The sequence below is a fragment of the Vulpes vulpes genome, chromosome 11, assembly GCF_048418805.1.
Source record: "Vulpes vulpes isolate BD-2025 chromosome 11, VulVul3, whole genome shotgun sequence".
Classification (NCBI taxonomy): domain Eukaryota; kingdom Metazoa; phylum Chordata; class Mammalia; order Carnivora; family Canidae; genus Vulpes; species Vulpes vulpes.
In genome coordinates, this window is record NC_132790.1 from 60,101,171 (window position 1) to 60,122,596 (window position 21,426).

The window sequence follows — 21,426 nt, forward strand, 5'->3', positions numbered from 1 at the left end:
GCTGAAGACAACATGGTGGAAGTAGTCATGAGCTCCAAGGGGAAATAAACCTTGGTTATGGAATAGAAAGTGTCTAAAACTTCACCAAGTCCACCAAGGGCTCTCTCTACATGTATAGTAAAATTTAGGTTTATTGTTAATGAAGCAGTGTTTCCTTCTAGTAATGCTAATTGAGCTTTATCTGTTGAATTACAGAACTTCCTATGTAATACATATGGTTACTACATAAGCATATGGAAGAGCATATCATCAATGACTTCACTCAAATGACATGATGACCATGGCATAGGAATTATGCTACATTCTCATTTTTCATATGGCAAAAAAGAGAGATACCTTTACATAACTCAAAAGTCAGTGCAGAAAGCCCTTTCCAGAGTTTGCCTCCTGCACATGCTCATTTTCAAAAATACTGTAGAGTATGTATTAGGTTGAGTTATAAGGTCATAAAGGGAAAGAAGTTGAACATTTCTGCTAGAAAGAGACACCAGACAAATGACGATGAGCATTACTTTGCTTGCTAATATAACTGATAAATATTCCAAAGCATTTTGTGAATGCCTTGGAATTGCAACTCTGTCTTATTTTCAAAATGGTGGACAAGGAATAAGAATAGTGAAGGAAACCCATAGAAAATCACTGAGATAAACTGTTAGATGACCTTTGACTTACAATCCATTTCATTAAGTAAGGGCATTCTAAATTATCCAGCCCCCAGCTAACCTGCTTCCTGAATGAGCCCAGCAAGATCAGCTGAGCTAGCCCAGTCCCAAAGAACCATGTAGCCAACCCATAGAATGATGAGCTAGCAAGTGCTTATAGTTTTAAGTTGCTAAGTTTTGAGGTGGTTTGTTACATAGCAAAACCTAACCAATACAGTGTTCTTGGCAGTGAGGATCTGGAGTCTTTCCCTTGATGATCTGACTTCATTTTGGCTCTTAATGTCCTGACAGAATCTCTGAATTTCAGCCGAATCCCACATCAGGTCCCTGGCCTTGGCAAACCACCTTATATCCCTTGTGTGGGAATGATACAGAGGTACTGCCTACCTTTTCCCAACAGTGACCTCTGCAGGCTTGCCGGTTGTCAACAATCAGTACCTTCCACATTCTTTCATAGGGAGTGTGTAGGCATTTGGGGATTTCTTCTATGCTGTGTAATAGCCAAGGGACTGTGGGGTTCCATCTCCTATTTTTTCTTACCTTAAATCTGACATGGTCCCACTCCTATTTGGCAGCAGCTACTCTATGTTGCCAGATGGGAGCCACATGGGGCTGTCTCCTTTCAGAGTTCCTGATGAGCTGTGGAAATAAATGAAGACCATACAAATAAGAAAGTCATCATTGCTTATGTTTGGTAAAGTCAAAAGCAGGCAGGGGAGTAGGAAAGCTTTATAACAAAATGAAAAGGAAGGTGTTAGGTATGATCTGATTGGAGGTTGTTGGCATAGGACTCTGAATCAGTCTAACCAGAAGTGGGGCATCTTCTGTGATTGGTTTGGAAAGTATATTTGGCTTTCTCTGTTTGATCCTTACTTGGAAGTCAGGGCAAAAAATTATAGAGTTGGCAATTATTAACAAAGTGCTAATGGTTCTGGGTCAATTGCTAGAGAGGTTGTGTTTTCACTCCTGGACTGGTTGCCGCAGAAATTGTGAGTTAGCATTCTATTGTCATATATGGACTGGCCATTTTCCTTTGCATATTCAGTCTCCCAGTCTCCTTTTTGGTTATTCTATCATTCTTGCACATGGTAGATTGCCCAGTTCAGGGAAGGCTACAAATCTGGATCTTTATTGTGGGGATGGTTCAGTTGTCTCCATGGTCAACCATATTGCAAGATCATCTTAACTTTTTGTTGCTGTGTTGTCATGTTGATTATCTGTCAAGAGAGAATCTATGTAGTAGGATTTACAATTCTGGATAGAATGTCAGAGACCAACATCATGATCACTGACAAAACCAAGAATAACTAATACTCCCTATAAGACACCTACAAGAACCAGGAACCCCAATTTCCCAAGTCAGGTCAAGTAAACAAATTCTATAGGCCATGAAGATCAAACTTAAGTAACTAAGTAGTTTTTCCCTTAAGGCAATGTATTGCCTGTTCTATTTTACCTGTTTCACTAATCTAAATACAGCAAGAAGTATTAACAATGGCACAGAAACCACCATGACTAGCCAGCAAAAAATCTAGAGCAATACAATTATTCATCGTCACTTGTGCTACTGAGTTGAGATTGGTCTGTACATCGTCTAGAGTGGAGGAGGTGGTATTATTAATAACTTCTGCTAAAGTTAATGATAATTTTTTTATAGTACTTTCTCCTTATAAGATTTCCCCATTGGGAACACCTGCTCTGATAGTTCACATGAACAACTGGTTAGTGATTTCTCAGTTGGAGTGCCTGGATAATCAAGGGTAGGATCATCAGGGAATTTTCCAAGTTTGTGATTTCTAGAAATAGGGTCTCTGTATACAGATGAGTCTTGGCATAGTATTGGTAAAGTGCGTGAAGTAGGAGTCTGAGGCAAACAAGACCAGGCATCCTGGCTGCAAAAGAAGCAGCATCCAGTAGAGGGCACATGGAGACATGGGAGAAAAGAGTCACTCTTGGTGGAAGATGAGAAGGTCTTAGATTAGCCCAGTTACAGTTTGATCTCTATTAACCTCTTCCAGGTGGCAAGTGATTGGCCCATCACCCCATGAAAGTTGTTGAATTCAAATATCTTGTAATAATTGGTTCTTTTTCTGTGAGAGAAGAGCATTACCAAATTCACGTGTTGATTTATTTAAGGTCATTTGTCTATTTAGATGCAAATGACATCAGCTGCCATTCCTTATTAAGACTGAAATTCTCCCGAGGTTTCTATCATGATGATCTGGTGATGGGTGGCATATAGAGCAATTGGTAAGACTCAGGGCAGTGGCTACTGTTTGAGATAACCTTTTTTTTTTTTTTTTAAAAAAACTTATTTATTCATAGAGACACAGAGAGAGAGAGAGAGAGAGAGAGAGAGAGAGAAGGGAGAGACACAGGCAGAAGGAGAAGCAGGCACCCTGCAGAGAGCCTGACGTGGGACTCATCCAAGGTCTCCAGGATCACGCCCGGGCTGCAGGCAGCGCTAAATCCCTGTGCCACGGGGGTTGCCCTGTTTGAGATCATGTAAGAATAGCATTAGGAGTATGTTCTGACCTAAAAATTATAATAAAGAGGAATGAAAAGAGGAAAAGGGCCATTATGGGTGGACAATAACAAAGGGTCTGTAGAAAATGAGAAGAATGGTTATGAGCAAACAGATGAATAATAAAACAGGAATTAGCCCGGAGTCTTGTCCCATGTCTTAGGCATGGTTACCCACTATCCTAGGTCAACTGCATATTCCACAGACCTTGAGCCAGCTACTTACTTACAAAAGTTGGCTGCTATTAGTCGATCTCTGAATACTTGAAATATGAGGTCCTTTACTGGACTAGTCCGCCAACCATGTGGAATTCTGAACTGTGAAACATGAACCCAAGGATTGACTTCCAGGAGTTTCACTGCTATATTTGTTGCTAATAGTACACGATAAGGTCCATTCCAATGAAGTTCAAAAGTAGTTTTTTTCTCTGATGTTTCTTCTAATAGATGAAATTTTCTGGTTTAGGAATGTCAGGAGGCTGGGCACCGGGGTGGCTCAGTGGTTGAGCCTTTGGCTCAAGTCGTGATCCCAGAGTCTTAGGATGGAGTCCCACATCAGGCTCCCCACAGGGAGACTGCTTCTCCCTCTGCCTATGTCTCTGCCTTCCTCTGTGTCTCTCATGAATAAATAAGTAAAATCTTAAAAAAAAAAAAAAAAAGAATGTCAGGAGGCTGAGGCTATTTAAGATTTTGTGGGAAGGCAGCCTTAACCTTTTGATGATGGGTTTGAATACATGAATCCCTGGCAATATTTTGCCAATTCTGCAAGAAGCAGTGCAGACTATTAGAGGTGAAATCCTTAAATGTGTGGATCTTGCAGTTACCGGATCATAGGGGGATAACTGTTGTGTTCCTGAGGGAGTGAACAATATGGCCACAATCTTCTATGGCCACAATCTTCTAAGTTTCATCTTTTCTTTACGTTCATGGTTGAATTATGGTCTAAATAAGTTTTGTTGGAAATGTTTTGGGTATGGCTTTTAGTAGACTTTGCCCTAACTTTGGGGTCTTTTTTTTTTGACACTTGGGCTTTTTATAAAAGAGGGACTCTGGAGATCCCTTTCCGTGTTGTTCAATCAGTTTTTGCCGTCCAGGATTTAGCATCTGAAGTTTTGACCAACATGTGTGTAAGTTGATATAGTTCTGGCAACCCTGGAACATGTGCAATGAAAAGAAGGCTAAATTCTAGGACTAGCAGCTGGCTGCCTCTTTAGGGAAATTCTGAATTATAACTGTGAATTCAGCTCAGATCCAAGGCATACCTGACTCATGAGAGGGATAGAGTTTTAGAAGCAACCAGCATTTGGGGGTCCTAGGAAATCAGTAGGAAGATTTAAGGGGATCTGGACAAAAAAAGAAGAGAGAGAAGTTACCAGAAATGGAAGGAAAGAGATCAGAAGGATAAGAGGGATGAAGGAGAGCTAGATATAAAGAGGCAACTGGAGGACAAAGAGGGAGAATTTACTCAGGAAATGAGTCTAGTTTGTCATTGCTTAAGACTGTCAGGTTGCTCATTAACTTTGTCCAAAGAATCTTTTAGTGAAGGAATTTTTTCCATCAGAATTTCATTTAGAGGGATCCCTGGATGGCTCAGTGGTTTAGTGCCTGCCTTCGGCCCAGGGCGTGGTCCTGGAGACCCGGGATCGAGTCCCGCATCAGGCTCCCTGAATGGAGCCTGCTTCTCTCTCTGCCTGTGTCTCTGCTTCTCTCTCTCTCTGTCTCTCATGAATAAATAAATAAAATCTTTTTAAAACAGAATTTCATTTAGAGGCCTCTGCATATCAACACAAATGTTGCCTATTAAATCTTAGAAATTTTAGGTCCTTTCTTTTCCAAGGCACCTCTCAGACGAATAATTTTATTCAAGCCAAATGTTCCCAGAGTGGCTACTGAAGCTCCAAATCATCATTGGTGAAGATGTGCCATTTAGAGCAACATATGCAAGAATTAGGATTATAAGAAGAGTTCAGGTAGAAAGGAGGAGTTTCTCCTGGAGGAGAAGGAGAAGAAGAGGATTTGGACTTGAGATGATCCCTTGGGAGCATGCAACTGTGAGTGGAAAGTGATGCTTATACACTTTGTATCTTGGCCCCCAACCTTATGGTTTGCTGCCTCTGAACACAGACTTGACCATCAGCACCTCCAGGCAGGTGGAACCAAAGAGAACATTCATGGGTCAGTCCTATTGTCATCTATGGTCTGACTATTGTCCATTTGTACATTCAGTCTCTCAGGGGCTCAACTCTGTTAGCCCCAAACGCTATGTCATCTCCATCTTCTCACCACCTTCCCACATTCCCCATTCTGGGTCCCCTGAGGACCAAGAAGGATTCAGTCCTGGATTCTTGGGAGAACCAAACAGTATTTTTCACTTACATCATTCATTCCAAATCTCTTGCTCTTCTGGCAGAGAGAGTCCTCCCCTTCCTCCTCCTCCTCCTCCTCCTCCTCCTCTTCCTCCTCCTCCTCCTCCTCCTCCTCCTCCTCCTCCTCCTTCTTCTTCTTCTTCTTCTTCTTCTTCTTCTTCTTCTTCTTCTTCTTCTTCTTCTTCTTCTTCTTCTCTTTCTTTGTCTTCATCTTCCTCTTCTTCATCTTTGTCTTCTTCATTATCATCTTCTTTTCTTCCTCCTTCTCTTCCGTCTTCTTCTCCTTTTCCCCCCTCCTCCTTTTTTACTCTTTTCTTTTTTAAAAATATTTTATTTAAGTTCAATTTGCCAACATATAGTATAACACTTATTGCTCATCTCATCAAGTACACTCCCTAGTGCCTGTCACCATTACCGCATCTCCCCCATCCTCCTCCCCTTCTGCAAACCTTTGTTTCCCAGAGTTGGGAGTCTCTCATGGTTTGTCTTCCTCTCTAATTTTTTCCCACTCAGTTTTCCTCCTTTCCCTTATAGTCCTTTTCACTACTTATATTCCACATATGTTTTTTACTCCTTTTCCTCCTTCTCCTTTTCTTCTTCCTTCTCTTCCTCTTCATCCTTTCTATAGAGTAGAAACTTCTCTCACATTGTATCCCCTTTCTTTCTTACCCTTAGATTTCTATCTTCCAGGCATGGTCCCCTGGTACCATAAGCCTCTTGGTTCTGCCTTAAAGGTAGTGATGATCCTAGTGGAGGGGGGAATTACTAACAGCAGAAATATCCTCAGTGAACTGGTAGTATCATTGCAGCTGGCATCGAGATTCTTCACCTTTGGAAGGAATTTTAAAATACATAACAATTGAGGTCACTTGATTTAGAAAATATCAATGGGAATATTCAGCATGCACAAAAACTTCTGAACATCTTTGAATTGTGAATGTTGGTGGATGAGAATCTTCATTCATATAATAAATATTTATCCAACACTTTCTTTGTGTTAGTCTCTGTCCAAGGTGCTTGGAGATATCAGGGAGCAAAATAAATCTCTGCCCTCATGCAGCTTGTATCCTGGTGAGAAAGACAAACAGTAAGTATTAGACAGAATAAGAAAGTTATAATTATGTTAAAGGGTGACAAATGCTGTGGAATAAGGAAAATGCAGAGCAAGGTAGGAAGGATCAGGCACTGAGGGAAAGGGGACAGACTCATCTGTATGCTTCTCTATGCGGAGGCCTGACTGCCATTTCAATGGCAACCTTATTGCTAACCCTTGGTGAATAAATCATATCTCAGGCTTTGAGAATTGTTATGAAGGGGATGCACACTTACACACAGGCACTGGCTAAGTTTCCGGGCATTACTGTTAATTTTATTAACTCTCAGCACACTGCAGGCTGAGTCAGCTGCTTTAGATTCAGTTGGTTCAAGATTCAAAGAAGCATAGTATCTGATTTGGCCACAGTGGTTATTAGCCAAGTCTGGGTTTTATTGTAGGGACTTAATTTATAGTAAGAAAAATTGTAAGAGGATACAGTCACAAAGACTGTAAGTCAGTAATCATCTACTCATATAAAATAATATTTTTATCAGTATCTCTTAGCAGTGCCAGGATCTGTAATTGGATACTGTAATCAGTGAATGACAAGATTCTATAATTACTTCTACACTGTCCTGTCCTTCTAAAATAGAATCAACTTTGCTAAAGAAAGCAATACAACTTTTTAGAAGCCATTATTTAGTAGGGAGCAAATAGTTGTATAGTAAAATATTAATTGTTTTAAAAAATACCTTGGAGAAAAACACTATACTTACCATAAATAATGAATTATTTTCTGTGCATTTCTATTTCTAGTTCTGTTTAGTGCAATATGCTGTATTTCATCAATGTGAGATACATAAAAAGTCACACGTCTTTTTTTTTTTTTTCCAATTAATTGCTGCTTAAGAGCAGAAAGTCCTGGGATCCCTGGGTGGCGCAGCGGTTTAGCGCCTGCCTTTGGCCCAGGGCGTGATCCTGGAGACCCCGGATCGAATCCCACATCGGGCTCCCTGTGCATGGAACCTGCTTCTCCCTCTGCCTATGTCTCTGCCTCTCTCTCTCTCTCTGTGTGACTATCATAAATAAATAAAAATTAAAAAAAAAAAGAGCAGAAAGTCTGGGATTTCCATTTTGAAGCCTCCGCTTCTCCTTGACTTACCCAAAACCATGAGCGTTCACTTAGTCCAGTGAGCTCCATCCTGTTTCTTTGTATGGCAAGTAGACTGGTTGTGTGTCATGGTATTCTGCTCTCTTGCTATCTTGTGCTGGGTGGAGTTGTTGAGGACTGGTCCTGTGTGGCTTGGTTTGTAAAAGATTTTCTGAGAATGCAAGTTTTCATTTCTCCAGGACAAACGCCCAAGGTGAAATTGCTGGGTGGTGTGGTAGGTTCAATTTTAGCTTTAAAAGAAATAGCCACCCTGTTTTCAGAGTGGTTGCACCATTTACATTACCACCAGCAACACGTGTCACAGTTTCTCTGTCTCCTCACCAGGATTTGGTGTTGTCACAATTTTTAAAAAATCTTAACCCACTCTGATAGTATGTAGTGATATCTCATTATAGTTTTAATTTACATTTCCCTTGGCTAATGATGTTGAGCATCTTTTCATGTGCTTATTTGCCAGCTGTATATACTTTTTGGTTAAATATCTCTTCATATCATTTGCCCATTTTCTAATTGGACCATTTGGGAGTTTTTACTATTGAATGTCAAGAGCCCTTTATATATTCCAATATAAGTCCTTTGTCACATATGTTATTTGAAGATATTTTTTCCCAGTGTACCATTGTATTTTCATCCTCTTAATGGGGTCTTTACAGAACAAATGAATTTTAAAAAATCTTTCTTGATGAGGTCCAATTTAACATTTTTTTTCCGACCCTCTTACTCTTCATTCAACATATAATCATTGGATGTCTACAATTTATCAAGATCACATTTGAGGTGCCCATTAGGAATAAAAGATGTGACATGATTCCAACTTCAAGGCATTTCCAGTCTAATTGGGAAGATTAGAGATACACCCAAATAACTGTATTACATAACAAATGCTAAATTGAAATGGAAGAGATAGAGATACATTTTTTTGAAAAATCAGGTATCATATTTTGACTGATAGGGAAGTAGTGGGTGAAGGTTTCATCACTTCTATTCCAGCACATGCCACAAAATGTTTTAGAAACTTCCTTAATAAACTCATTTTTTCCAGATTAAAATGATCATGTTTAGATTGCTAACTTATTAAGTCTTATTACATATCAAGCAATTTCATGTACATTGTATCAAATAATAACAATCTTGCAGAGAGGGCAGTGGAGAGGATTACACCATATTTTATATTTAGGGAATCTAGGATTCAGCAAAGTTAAGTAACTTGTCCAAGGTCACAAAGACAGGAAGCAGTAAGGTCATATTGGCACCCCAGTCTTGTGATTAATGCTCTTTTAATTTTACCCAGAATCCTCCTGAGACATGTCCTTTTCTGCCAGGATAAACTCATCAATCTTCTGGCTAAGAAATGGACTGTCTGATTCATGCTTTAAAAGAAGATGAGATACATATCCTTGGTTCACAAAAGTCAATGAGCTCTTCTTGATAAAGGAAGAATCCATTAAAACTTTTGCAGTGGTCGGGATCATGCAGATAAGGGAAAAACAAATACTGCCTGTGAGTCATGAGAAGCAAAAGAAGGGATGGATATTCAGTGAAATTTTGCTGAATGACAGCTCAGGATGGAATAATCAAGGGGGTAGCAGTTTAGGTCATCTTATGAGCTCATTGTTACCCAACTCAACTTCAAATGCCAAACCTTTCATGGGGAATGTTAAAAAAAAAAAAAAAAAAGTCAGTAATAGCTCAGGTGAAGAATGGAAGTTGTGCCTGTTTCTGACGTACAAGATGACAAATAGGGAACTGGGGCTCTTGTTCATAATGTCTCTGGATTTCCATCTGTATGTTCTCCGTGTCTTGTTTGTAAGCTTACTCAAATCACTGAACTCTTCTGTATGTAATTTGTTTTTCTTTTGAAGTGTTTATGAGTTATGCAAGGTGTTAGTATCTTGACTCTGAAAGACTCTGGAAAGAGGTGAATTTATATATTAGGCCAGTTTTGCAAACACCAGTATGATATCAAATAATCTTTGAACCCAGTCCCCATTCTTGTCCTGAGGCAGCCACTACCGGGTCCCACATGGAGAGTAATCTCTTCACATTCTATATTCAACCCTTTATTCTGCTGGCCTGTGCCTGAAGTTAGACCTATTCTTTTGTATAACAAAAGGTAAAAATAAGAACATTTGGTTGGTTAGATTTTCTCTAGGGTAAGCAGGAACATGACAGCAATGTTTCCTCCGGGGAGAGGAATTGAGAGGCCCGGAGCAAGGGTGGGAGGGGTCTTCTCAGCTGTGTACCCATCTGCACTTTTTGAATTTCAGAGCATGCCAGTGCTAACCAGCACAGGTAAATAAAATTAACATTAAATGTAAACAAAATAGGAACAAAACACAAACTTTCCACTTTAGCCAGTTTGTGGATAATAAAGTCCTTTTAAGAGAGGACACTAGATCTATAGAGACTTCAACTCTTTTACCCTCCAAGTTCCCTTCTTAAAGGTTCTTGTTTATGGGTTTTTGTGTTTTTTTTTTTCCTGCTGCGGACAGACCAGCAAAGGAGCCACCCATTTCTACTGAGCAAATTCATACGGAGAGAACATTCTTAATTCCCGTCCTGCGAGAGGACTCGTGGGGTTTCAGGAGTCACCAGTGTAGCTCCACAAACGCGGTACTTTGATGGGGTCACCTCCGCGCGGCAGCTGCAACTGCCAACGAGTTTGCACGGCCCAGGGCCGCCGGGGCTGAGGCAGCCTGTCTGGGGAGGTTCCGGGCCGGCGCCGAAGGGATGCGAACGCGCGGCGAGCCCCGGCCTGCGGGGAGCCTCCGGCTCCAGGCGTCCGTCCAGGACCTGGACCTCCCGGCGGGCGCCCGAACGGGGCCCTCGCTTGCGGCGACCTGGCGGCGTCCTCCGGGCAGCCGGGCTCGCTGACCCGCCGGCGCGGCCGCGGACGGACCCCGAGCCCCGCGCGAGCCACGCGCCGTCTGCGGCAGGCCCCGGTGAAGGGAGCCCGGAGCGGGCACGGGCCACACGCGCCTGACGTGCCAGGGACGCGCACTGGGGAAGGGCGGTCTTTGGGGAAGCCGGCGCGGGGGGCTCGGGGGGCTCGGGGCTCGGGGGCGCGGGGGCGCGGGGGGCGCGGGGGGGCTCGGGGGGGCTCGGGGGCGCGGGGGCGCGGGGGCGCGGGGGCGCGGGGGGCTCGGGGCTCGGGGGCGCGGGGGGCTCGGGGGGGCTCGGGGGGCTCGGGGGGGCTCGGGGGGGCTCGGGGGCTCGGGGGCGCGGGGGCGCGGGGGGCGCGGGGGGCTCGGGGGGGCGCGGGGGCGCGGGGGCGCGGGGGGCTCGGGGGGCTCGGGGGGGCTCGGGGGCGCGGGGGCGCGGGGGGCGCGGGGGGCGCGGGGGGCTCGGGGGGCGCGGGGGCGCGGGGGGGCTCGTGGGGCTCGGGGCTCGGGGGCGCGGGGGCGCGGGGGGCGCGGGGGGGCTCGGGGGGGCTCGGGGGCGCGGGGGCGCGGGGGCGCGGGGGCGCGGGGGGCTCGGGGCTCGGGGGCGCGGGGGGCTCGGGGGGGCTCGGGGGGCTCGGGGGGGCTCGGGGGGGCTCGGGGGCTCGGGGGCGCGGGGGCGCGGGGGGCGCGGGGGGCTCGGGGGGGCGCGGGGGCGCGGGGGCGCGGGGGGCTCGGGGGGCTCGGGGGGGCTCGGGGGCGCGGGGGCGCGGGGGGCGCGGGGGGCGCGGGGGGCTCGGGGGGCGCGGGGGGCTCGGGGGGGCTCGGGGGCGCGGGGCGCGGGACGCTGAGCGGCCGCGCTGGGAGAGCGCGGGACCCCGGACTCCGGGACGTCAGTCCGCGGCCAGGAGGGTCCGGCCGCCGGGGCCCAGGGGCCGGCGACAGGAAGCACCGGAGCGACCGAGGTCTGGCCCCGGGGCGACACTGCGCGGCGGGCGAGAGCCGGGTAGGGGCGCGGGTCCCCGCCCGGGCGCGCGCAGCCCCGGCCCCCGCCCCCGCCCCGGCGCCGCCCCCCCCCCGAGGCGCCCCGCCCCGCCCGGCCCGGCCCGCCCCGCCCCTCCCGGCGCTTGCCGCCCGCGCGCCCCGGGAGCCTGCGGACAGCGGCCCCGCACCCCGCCCCGCCCCGGCGCCCTGATTGGCCAGCGGCGGGGCCGCGGGTGGCGGCGGCGGCTGCGGCCGGGCTGGCCCAGGCTGCCCCGGGCTCCTGCGGCGCGGCCGCCTCCCTCGCCGCCGCCGCCAGCGCCGCGCCCCCGCCTGCCGCTCCCGCCTCCCGCTCCCGCCTCCCGCCTCCCGCTCCCGCCTCCCGCTCCCGCCTCCCGCCCGCTCCCGGCTGCGCTGCGGCTGCGGTCCTGGCAGCCGAGGCCCCGCGGCGCTGCAGCTCAGATCCGGCGCTGACCGACCCGCGCCCTGCCCCGCCGCCCGCACCCCCTGGTCCACGCGGGTCCCCCGGCCTGGGGCCCGCCGCAGCCCGGCCCCTCCGCGTGAGCCCCGCCCCCCTCCGGCCGCCGGTTGCCGCAACTTCGGGGGCGGGTGCGTGAAGGTGCCGCTCGCCCCCCGCACCCGCGCGAGTCCTGGGCCCGGCCCCGCACGCCCCCGGCCCTGGCGGAACTTGCCGGAGCATCGTCGCAGCCAGGCCGCCCGCTCCTCCCCGGCGGGGCGGGAGCGAGTCCCCGGGGCCGTCCGCGTGCAGCCCCCACTGGCCGCCGCGCACCTGCTACGCTGCGGGCGCACCCGCGGGCGCCGAAGCCTTCGGGTAAGCGCCCGGAGCAGCCCAGCGCCGCGGACTCACTCTTCCCGACTCCTGCTTTCTGTAAAATGGGGCTATTCAGGGACTGGCTCAAGGTCGTGGCCGGCGCGGAGTACGGGCCCCGGGAGATCGCGCCGGCGGGGGCCGCGGACCGGGGGGGGGGGGCTCCTGCGGGTGGACGTCCCTTCGGCTTCATCCCGTCTCCTTTTCATAGTTCCTTCCCCTCCGCCGGATTTGGAGAGGTCGGGAGCCGACCCCAAGGGACCCTACAGAGGCATGGGGGCATCCGGGGGGGCCTCTGGAGTGAGCGTGGAGCCAAGCGCTTCCGTGGCGGGAACCCCTGGACCTGCAGCATTTGTAGCATCGCCTCCCCCACCCCACCCCCATTCCCTGGCATTTAATTTGCTAACGTCTTAGCAAGGTAAGGGAACTTGCTAGGTGCTTGCTCTTGGATCCATCCTGCTCCGTTTCCTTCTCCCCAATAAGCCCTGGCCCCGAGGATAAGTATGGGAGAGACTAACTGTGCACACCAGTTTGGGCCCAAGGACTTTGTAAGAGAAGCAGGTACGCTCTGCTGTTGGCTCCGCCAACATTGGCGCTCGTCGACCCTAAGAAAATGCCTGGAGTCTGGCTCCGTTCCTGGCCGCCCTACTCCAGGCCGTGTGATCTGGGTCTGTTGCACTTTCGATGGGGAGGGTGGAGCCCAGTCCCAGAAGGTGCAACTGTTGACGGATGTGAGTAGTTTACTCCAGCTCCTTTGAGGCAGCTTCTGTGGTGCTGTGGGTGGTTCTCCAGCTTTGGGCTGTGGAGAGAGTCACCCCTCCTCTTTGATATTGTTACCCTGTTCCTCCCAACTCAGGCTACCTCGCCCTAACTCAGGCTGATCAGATGGCTGCTCTGATAGTTTTATGATGTCTGACAGATTTCTTTGAACCTCAACTTTTTTTTTTTTTTTTAAGTAATGTCTATGCCCAAGGTGGGACTTGAACTCAAGAGGCCAAGATCAAGGGTCACATGCTCTACCGAACTGAGCCATCCAGGCGCCCCTGAGCCTCATTTTTTTAATCAATAGAGCAGAATAATCCCTGCCTTTTAGTCTTCCCAAGGCAGTTAGGGTTCATGGGACATGGTAGAGGTGAAAATAGAAGGAAGATGGTTCCAGATGGTCTGAGCTGGGGCTAGAAGTGGAGGTGATTTAAAGAATTTTTTTACAGCAGTCTCTGGGACCCTATTACAGATGTAAAAAATCTTTCCAGAGAAATTTAGTTTGGTAAGACTTTGAAAATACAACTTTCCATATTCCAGTTGATGTTCCTTACCTGTCCATGGGGAGCTGCATCTCTTCCAATGATCGCCTGCCTCATCTGTGGTGTCTGGGCCAGAAGCTAGCTGTCTCTGTGGGGGGTGAGGGGCTGTCTGTGGCGGTGGTGAGCCACCATGTATGTGTGTGTGTGTGGGGGGGGGGCACTGTCTTTGTGGAGCTGAAGTGTGTCTCTGTAGAGATGTGTGTATCTCTTTGTGGCCAAGGTTTCCTGTGGAGGGGGAGGCAGGTAATTGCCTGTTCATTTTCGGAAAAGTGAAGTAATAGCCAGGCTCAGCAATGTAAATTAACAGTGATATAGATTGTCCTTTCTCCTTCCTCCCTGCCCAGAGGGGCAGAAGGAGAGCTCATCTGTGGTCTTGGCCTTCTGAGAAACCAATTGATGCAGACTGAAATGCCTCGGAGAGGAATGAGCATCCTCCGTTCTTGGTTCATACTGTGTCTGCGTAGCCTTTTGTCCCAAAGGCAAGTTAAAGAGGGACGACTGGTTAGAACTTGGTGAATTTGTTTTAATATCATATTAAGCTATGGCATAATCACAGAAGAGGGGACAGATCTGGGGACTATGGATTTTCACAAACTGAACACACCTGTGTAACCAGTGCCCAGATTAAGATCTAGAATGTTACCAGGTTCCCTATGTCCTCTGTGGGTACTGTCCCCCAAGGGTAACCATCATCCTGCTTAGTTTTGTCAGGAAAGTTTTGTCTTTATTCCTATTATTATTTATTTCACCAGTTTTGTTTCAAAGCTAAGATGAAACTGCTTGATGATTTTCTACCTCTTTTTTTAATATATGCAAACCAAAGGTAGTTATATGTAAGCCAGTCCAGAAATCTAGAAGGGAGAATTTGGTCTTAAGACCTGGGTGGAATCTAAACTGGTTGTCTCCTCCCCATCTCCCCAGGATGTTCTTGGGCAGTGAAACAAGCCAGACCCCAGACACAATAGGGCTGATACTGATAAATTGAAGCCAGTTTATTCATAAAGTGTATTTGAAAAATGCAAATCTGAAATAGTGTCGTGATAAAATGTAAATTAAAAAATATGAATGAATTATCATTTGAAACATAAAAATGGGAATATTTTCAATCTCTCAAAATTAAAAATTGGTAGAGGATGCCAGAATGTCAAGGCTGAATGAGTTATAAACTCTTTGTGCTGTTGCCACAAGGTGGCGCCACCTTGGCTAGACACCCGCAATACCTGGCATTCTTTCCCAAGCCCCCAGGAAGGACTCCCAGGAATAAAATCCAGCAGCTCGGTATCTCCAGAGGTGATTTTCAAACACTGTGGATTCTCCAGTGTTTGGCAGGCAGGCCTTCCCTCTCGTGCCTGCTGCACTAAGCCCATGGATGGAACCCCTGTCCCAGCTTTTCAGGAGGGTGGTTTGTGGGTTAGAGGCTCTTGTATGCTGGAGAAGGTGGAGGCCGAGACACTCTCTTCGGTTTATGGAACTGTGGTATGTCCTTGGAATTTTAAAGAGGGTCGACTGAGAAGCTAGGTCAGGTGTGTTGTGGTTATCTTTGTCTCATTTCACCCCAGAATTTCCCCAAAGGTGTGAGAGAATGAGTTCTCTTTCCTGAGGCAGGCAGAGCACTGTGGTGGTGAACTCGGAAAAATAAATAGGCAAACTGCTGCCCTAGGAAATGCCCCTGTGTTCCACAGGATGGGGGCCAAGTCTCAAGGGGAGACCACAGGGTGTGGGCTCTTACATCCAGCTGTGGAGAGGATAAGCAAAACCATCTAGTGCCTTTTCTTTTTACCATCAATGTGACCGACATGCTGCTTAGAAGATTACATTCATGCAAGTGGCTGCCATGCCTGCGGTTGCTAAGAGTGTTTGAGCATTTGCCGTGTGCTGGACACTGCATATATACATATATATCTATATAGTCAGTCTTCACAATAGGAGGAAGGTGGCTCTCTCATTTTCTAGATGAAGGAACTGGGCCTCGAAGCACTCTTCCTGAATTTGCATGTTATGTGAGCCAGAGCAAAGACAGAACCAAGTCTCTCAGATGACTGCCCTTGCTGAGTTGTGCCCTTCTGCAGGGTCAGAGTAGCCTTGCACGATTCTTTTGTCTTCTCTGGCACCGGGTATAGCACCTTACATGTAGTAGCTACCTAAGGTTAAGTATGGGATTGCCATTAAGTAGAAACTTCTCTGATGAGCAAGAGGGAAATCCAGACAGCGAAGGATGAGAATTTGGGGTTGAGTCCGCGCAACCTGCAACATTAGGTCGGTGTGTGCCCATCCAAATGTGTAGTCCTACTTTATGTTTAAAAGTTTATGTAAATGGAGATCTGTTATTTGTTTTTGTAATTTGCTTTTTTCACACAAAACTTTTTTTTTTTTTAAACGTATGTTGATAACATTTGTTGATAGTTGTAAGTTTAGTTGATACATTTTAACATAGCATTTCCTTGTTTGGTATACCAGAGTTTAAATATTGCTCATTGATGGACAAAAAGATGTTTTTCCCTTTTGCTATTATGAAAAATATTGCATATCCTTGATAATATTGTTTATCCTTGATTAGGTTCTGTACAAATATATGTGTGTCTTGGATTTATATTCCCAAAAGTTGAATGACTGAGTAGGATAATATGCCCGCATCAACATCTATGTGTTACTAGGTTTTGCTAATTGCTCTCTGTAGTGGTTGGGTCACTTTATACTCCCACCAGCATTGTTTTGGAGTTCCTTGTATCCGGCTATCTGCGACTGTGCCATCAGATGTTTTCACTTTGGTTCATCTAAAAAAAAAAAAAAAAAAAAAAAAAACCTTTGGTTCATCTAATCGGCATGAAATGTGTTTCACTGCTCTTTTACTTTGCATTTCCTGCAGAGGTTTTTTTGTTTGTTTGCTTCTTAAAGATTTTATTTTTAAGCAGTCTCTATACTCAGCATGGGGCTTGAGCTCACAACCCTGAAGTCAAGAGTCTATCGACTAAGCCAGTCAGGCACCTCTCCCATAGAGACTGTTAAAAAATATATTTTGGTTTTCCAAGTTTCTTTTCTGTACCTTGCTAATATTCTTTACTAGATAAAACTTTTTAAAAAGATTTTATTTATTTATTCATGAAAGACACAGAGAGAGGCAGAGACATAGGCACAGGGATAGGCTGGCTCCCTGCAGGGAACCTGATGCAAGACTCCATCCCAGGACCACCAGGATAACACCCTGAGCCAAAGGCAGATGCTCAACTGATGAGCCACCCAGGTGCCCCTAGATAAAACTTTCAAATCTTTAAACACATCTGAAATTTATATTTCTGTGTTGTGTGAGGCCAGGATCTAATTGTTTTCCATACTGAAAACCACTTCTCCCATTGTCATTTAATAAATAGTTACCTATTTTCTCACTTATTTTGTTGCCATCTCTGTCACACCAGCTTCTGTTATATTTTTGGATCTATTTCTGAACTCTGTTCTGTTCATCTCTTTGTGATTTCTGAGCTAATACCATTTCATTGAATTATTAAACCTTTATAATAAATGTTTTCTTCTTAGCCTTCTTCTTCAAAATTGTCTTGTTGACCCCTTAGACTTCAACATGAATTTTAGGATCTTTCCTAAATACCCCTTTTCATGAAAAATACTATTATCAAAATTTGGTAAGATATCAAATAAAACTTATTTCATTGTTTCTTTTTCTTCAAATGTAATGCTAATCAAAACTTTTAACTTCCCATCATTTACTGTGAAAGTTTGATCTCCATTTTAAGTGGATTTACTTTAAGTGACTCATCTCTGGTCCCAAATTCCTTGAAAAATAAGGAGCATTTGCATATGATTTTTAAAACACATAAGATCATTTTTAAACTCAACAACATATGAGTAATGTTAAAGTCAGTGATTATTCTTCTGGGGCATTGTTTTTATCCTTCTAATAACTCATTTCATTTAGATACCATAGTTTATTCAACAAAATTATTCTTTAAAACATTGAGCACTTTACACTTTTTATTATAACTTCATCCTTCTACACATTTTTGTTTCCTTAGGATGAAGTACTCTGTTGAAAGTTGTTTACTTTTCCTTAAATTTTTGATACATGTTGCCAAATAACCCTCCAGGAAAGTTTATAAATTTATTTTGCTATTAGTCATGTATGAGTGCACCAGATCCTCATGCCTTGCCAGCGATAAATACAATTATTCATCATCATTTCCAGTTTAACGGACACAGGGAAAAACCAGGCTCTTGTTTTTTTATTTTGCTTTTTTCTAGCAAGACAGAACATATCTTCATGTTTATTGGTTCTTTATAGCAGACTCCACTATAGAATTTTCCATGAAGATTGTTTCTCTTTTACTTACTTTCTCTTTTTTATTCTTTTTAAAGATTTTATTTATTTATTTGAAATAGGGGGAGAGAGAGAGAGAGAGCATGCGAGTGAGTGAGCAGGGGGTAGGGCAGAGGGAGAGGAGCAGTAGACTCCCAGCTGAACAGGGAGTCCGATGCTGGGCTCAATCCCAGGATGCTGGGATCATGACCCGACCTGATGGCAGACGCCTAACTGACTGAGCCACCCAGGTGCCTCTCTTTTACTTTCTGTAAAAGAAACTTGTATTATCACTTCGTGTTTATGAGAGAGCAGATTGTTTTGTACAAATCATGTTCATATTCTAATGCTAAATATCATTTCATCATATGAAAATACCATATTGAAAAAAATCTGTTCCTCCATGATGAATTTTAGATTATTTTTGTATTTTTTGATTATTACACGTATGCATGCAGTAAACATCTTTGAAATGTATTTACACACATGCAAAAGAAAATCTTGAGGATATATGCCCAGAAGTGGGATTGCATGATCATATTTTATGCACACTTACAGCTTGACCACCTGGTGCCAAATTATTCCCCAAAGTGGCATGGTCGTTTAAACTTCTGGGGCAATGCATACCAATAGTATCTGTCACAGTAAGGAAACAATAATATTAGAGAATGAAGAACAAAAGTGCTAAAGGAAAAAGTGAATCTGTATGTTTGTTTGCATGTATATAAATATCCCAAAGTTTGTTTAGAAAATTCAGAGGTTTTTAACCATTTCATTTTGAAACTGACATCATTAGAAACGATTATATGTAAGCATCAATCATGAACATCATCATATAAATACTTCCTTAGCTTAGGAGAGTTGGTAAGAGTTTAAGTAAAAGGTAATCTGTTTAGTAGTGCTTTTTCAGGGTAGCCCGCAAAAGGAAACGGGCCCAGTGCTGGGCCTCTCCACCTCAGATTGTGGGTTCCACCATTGGACAGTTAGTTGTTCCTTTTCATCACCTTGTCTTGTAAAATTTAGAAGACCGGGAGAATAACTCTAGAATAATATTGTGCCATTAATACCCTAGTGCCAAAGACTTTATGCGATCAGTTGCTAGTGATAGTGAGACTAGAACAACATGAAACCACTAGCAGGTTAGTGAGGGAAAAGGTTGAATGATGAACTTGGTTGGGGACAGGCTGGAAACTTTACTGAGAGAAACGTGTCCCACTTCAAGTGTTCTCGGAGAATCAAGTCTGCATTTGTGTAAGCATAAAAAGAGCTTTATGAAATTGCTGAAATGCTAAGACTGTTTTTGGTTTGGTATTCAGCCATGTGTTATATTCCCCCATTACCTTCTGTAACTAATTATGAGTTAAATTTTTTGTATATATTTATATATCATCAGCTGGGGAAAGAAAAACACTTGAAGGAAGTTCTTTTGTGGCTGTGATTTACAGCATAATGCTACAGATATGACAGACACGCAGTCTGCAGCTGGGATGTACAAATCTGTTCTGTGGGCTGACAATTTAATCTCACTGGGCAGACACTTGAGAAAAGACTGCAAGACATGCAAGGAAGGCGGATACCTGGCAGACAGAGGTGCCCGTGGCCCCAGGATCTGATGTGGCTATTTGCCAAGGTCCCCAAATAATCTTTTGATACCGACTTGTGGCTCAGTTAACCATGTCATCCTATATGATTCTTTCTTTTTGGTATGAAATGTAACTATGTCAAGGCATGCAGGGTCATTTTCTAGGCTTGGAAGATATCTACAGTGTAGGAAGTGATAGCTACATTGCAGGAAAGGAAAAGAACTCTTCTCTTTACACTATTTTCTCTGAAGATTCCTAACTCTGGAGAAACAGTCCTGCTAGCCCAAACCCCTTCCTAACCTCCACTTGAGGACCATTGTCTCAAGCATCATTTATTTTATCTGTGTAGCTCCAGACCCAGAAGATGTGGCAGGTGCTGTTTTATGTTTGTGTTATATAAATGTGGTTTGGCTGTTTTGCTTTTTTTTTTTTTTTTTTTTTTTTTTGCAAAGCAATTTATTGATCATTAGGGACTTTGATTTACTAGAATGACATGTAACCAGAGTATTCAAGATTACTGTCTTTCCTTTATGGCTAATTAGAAGAAAAATAATAAAAATACTGCTTTAATTGAATCCCTGTTTAGTCTTTTAGAAATCTGCCAGTTGCTTTTTTAGCTTCGCGGTCCAGTAAATGTCAGGTGCCTCTCCTAGGACTGCAGATCTTGCAGCCTGGTGCCTGCATGCTCTGGAGACCCTGTAGGTGTCCCTTTGTGCTTCTAGTTCTGAATCCGTTTTCCCACAGCTTCCAGGTACCTTGTGGCTTCCCTTCCCACTGGCTCAGTGCTACACCCACTTTCTGCCTCAGTTTCCTTCCCATCAGACTGCTACTGGTAGGGGATGGCAACACAATGCTGTTATTTTCTCCCTTCTCTTTTCTTTAAATGATCTAAAAACAATGAAGAAAATGAAAAATGAAACAAACCACTGCCATTTTTGGCAAATTGGGGAGATGGTTAAAATTGTTTTCCCCAAAAGGAAGGGCTACCTGAAGTGGGATGGAGTGGGAATGCAGTGGAGGCATGGAAATGTGCTGTGGGTGTTCAGTCAGGATCACATCTCAGGAGGGCAAGAACTCTTGGTTGGGCACAAAACCTAAGTTCCTTTTAGTTCACAGTGGGGTAAGAAAGCCTATAGAGGCAGCCACCACTTTCTACCACCCCAGATGAGTGCCATCTCTCTTTTTCTCCTGATCTGTCTCACCAGAGGTACAGATTCTTTTCAGACTTTCTAGAGAACCAATATTTGGCTTTAATTTCTTTCTTGTAACATTATTTTTTATTTTATTAAACTTTGTTTTCATCTTTATTATTTCCTTTCTTCTACTTTCTTTGACTTCATTCTTTTTCTAATCTCTTAAATTTCCAAGATTAATTCATTAGCTTCCAGCCTTTCTTCTTACTCAGATATGCATTTGGCCCAAGAAATTTGCTTCAAGTATTACTTTAGCAATATTTGTATCCCACAGTTTTGATTTGTAGTGTTTTTATTGTTCACATGTAAGTTTTAACATTTTCATTGATTTCTTCTTTGACTTATAAGTTCTTTATATGCTTTTGTTTTATTTTTTAAATTTCCAGAACTTTTTAGGCATTATTTTTTTCTATTTTAATACATAGTGAGTAAAGAGTGTGGTCTACATGATTCCATTTCTTTGAAATTTGTTGGGATTTGTTTTATGGCCTGGTACATAGTCAGTTTTTACAAATTTCCATGACTTCTTGAAAAGAGAAAAAAACAAAGTAAATGGTTGCAGTTCATTAGCTTAAGCTAATTAATTGTGATAT

At 44.9% G+C, this 21,426-nt stretch overlaps 1 protein-coding gene across 2 annotated transcripts in view; it reads left to right on the forward strand.

The window, feature by feature from the left end:
- The first annotated feature begins 10,248 nt into the window (after positions 1-10,248).
- The window catches only part of MYRIP (myosin VIIA and Rab interacting protein), a 366,004-nt gene continuing 354,826 nt past the window's right edge, over positions 10,249-21,426 (forward strand). Inside the window, exon 1 of one of the 2 annotated variants that reach the window (XM_072726528.1) lies at positions 10,249-10,371. The gene's annotated coding sequence lies outside the window, so the exon portion shown is untranslated. Of the gene's footprint in view, positions 10,372-12,078; positions 12,451-21,426 lie in introns of those variants that run through there. The other variant, XM_026000964.2, reaches the window with a different exon arrangement.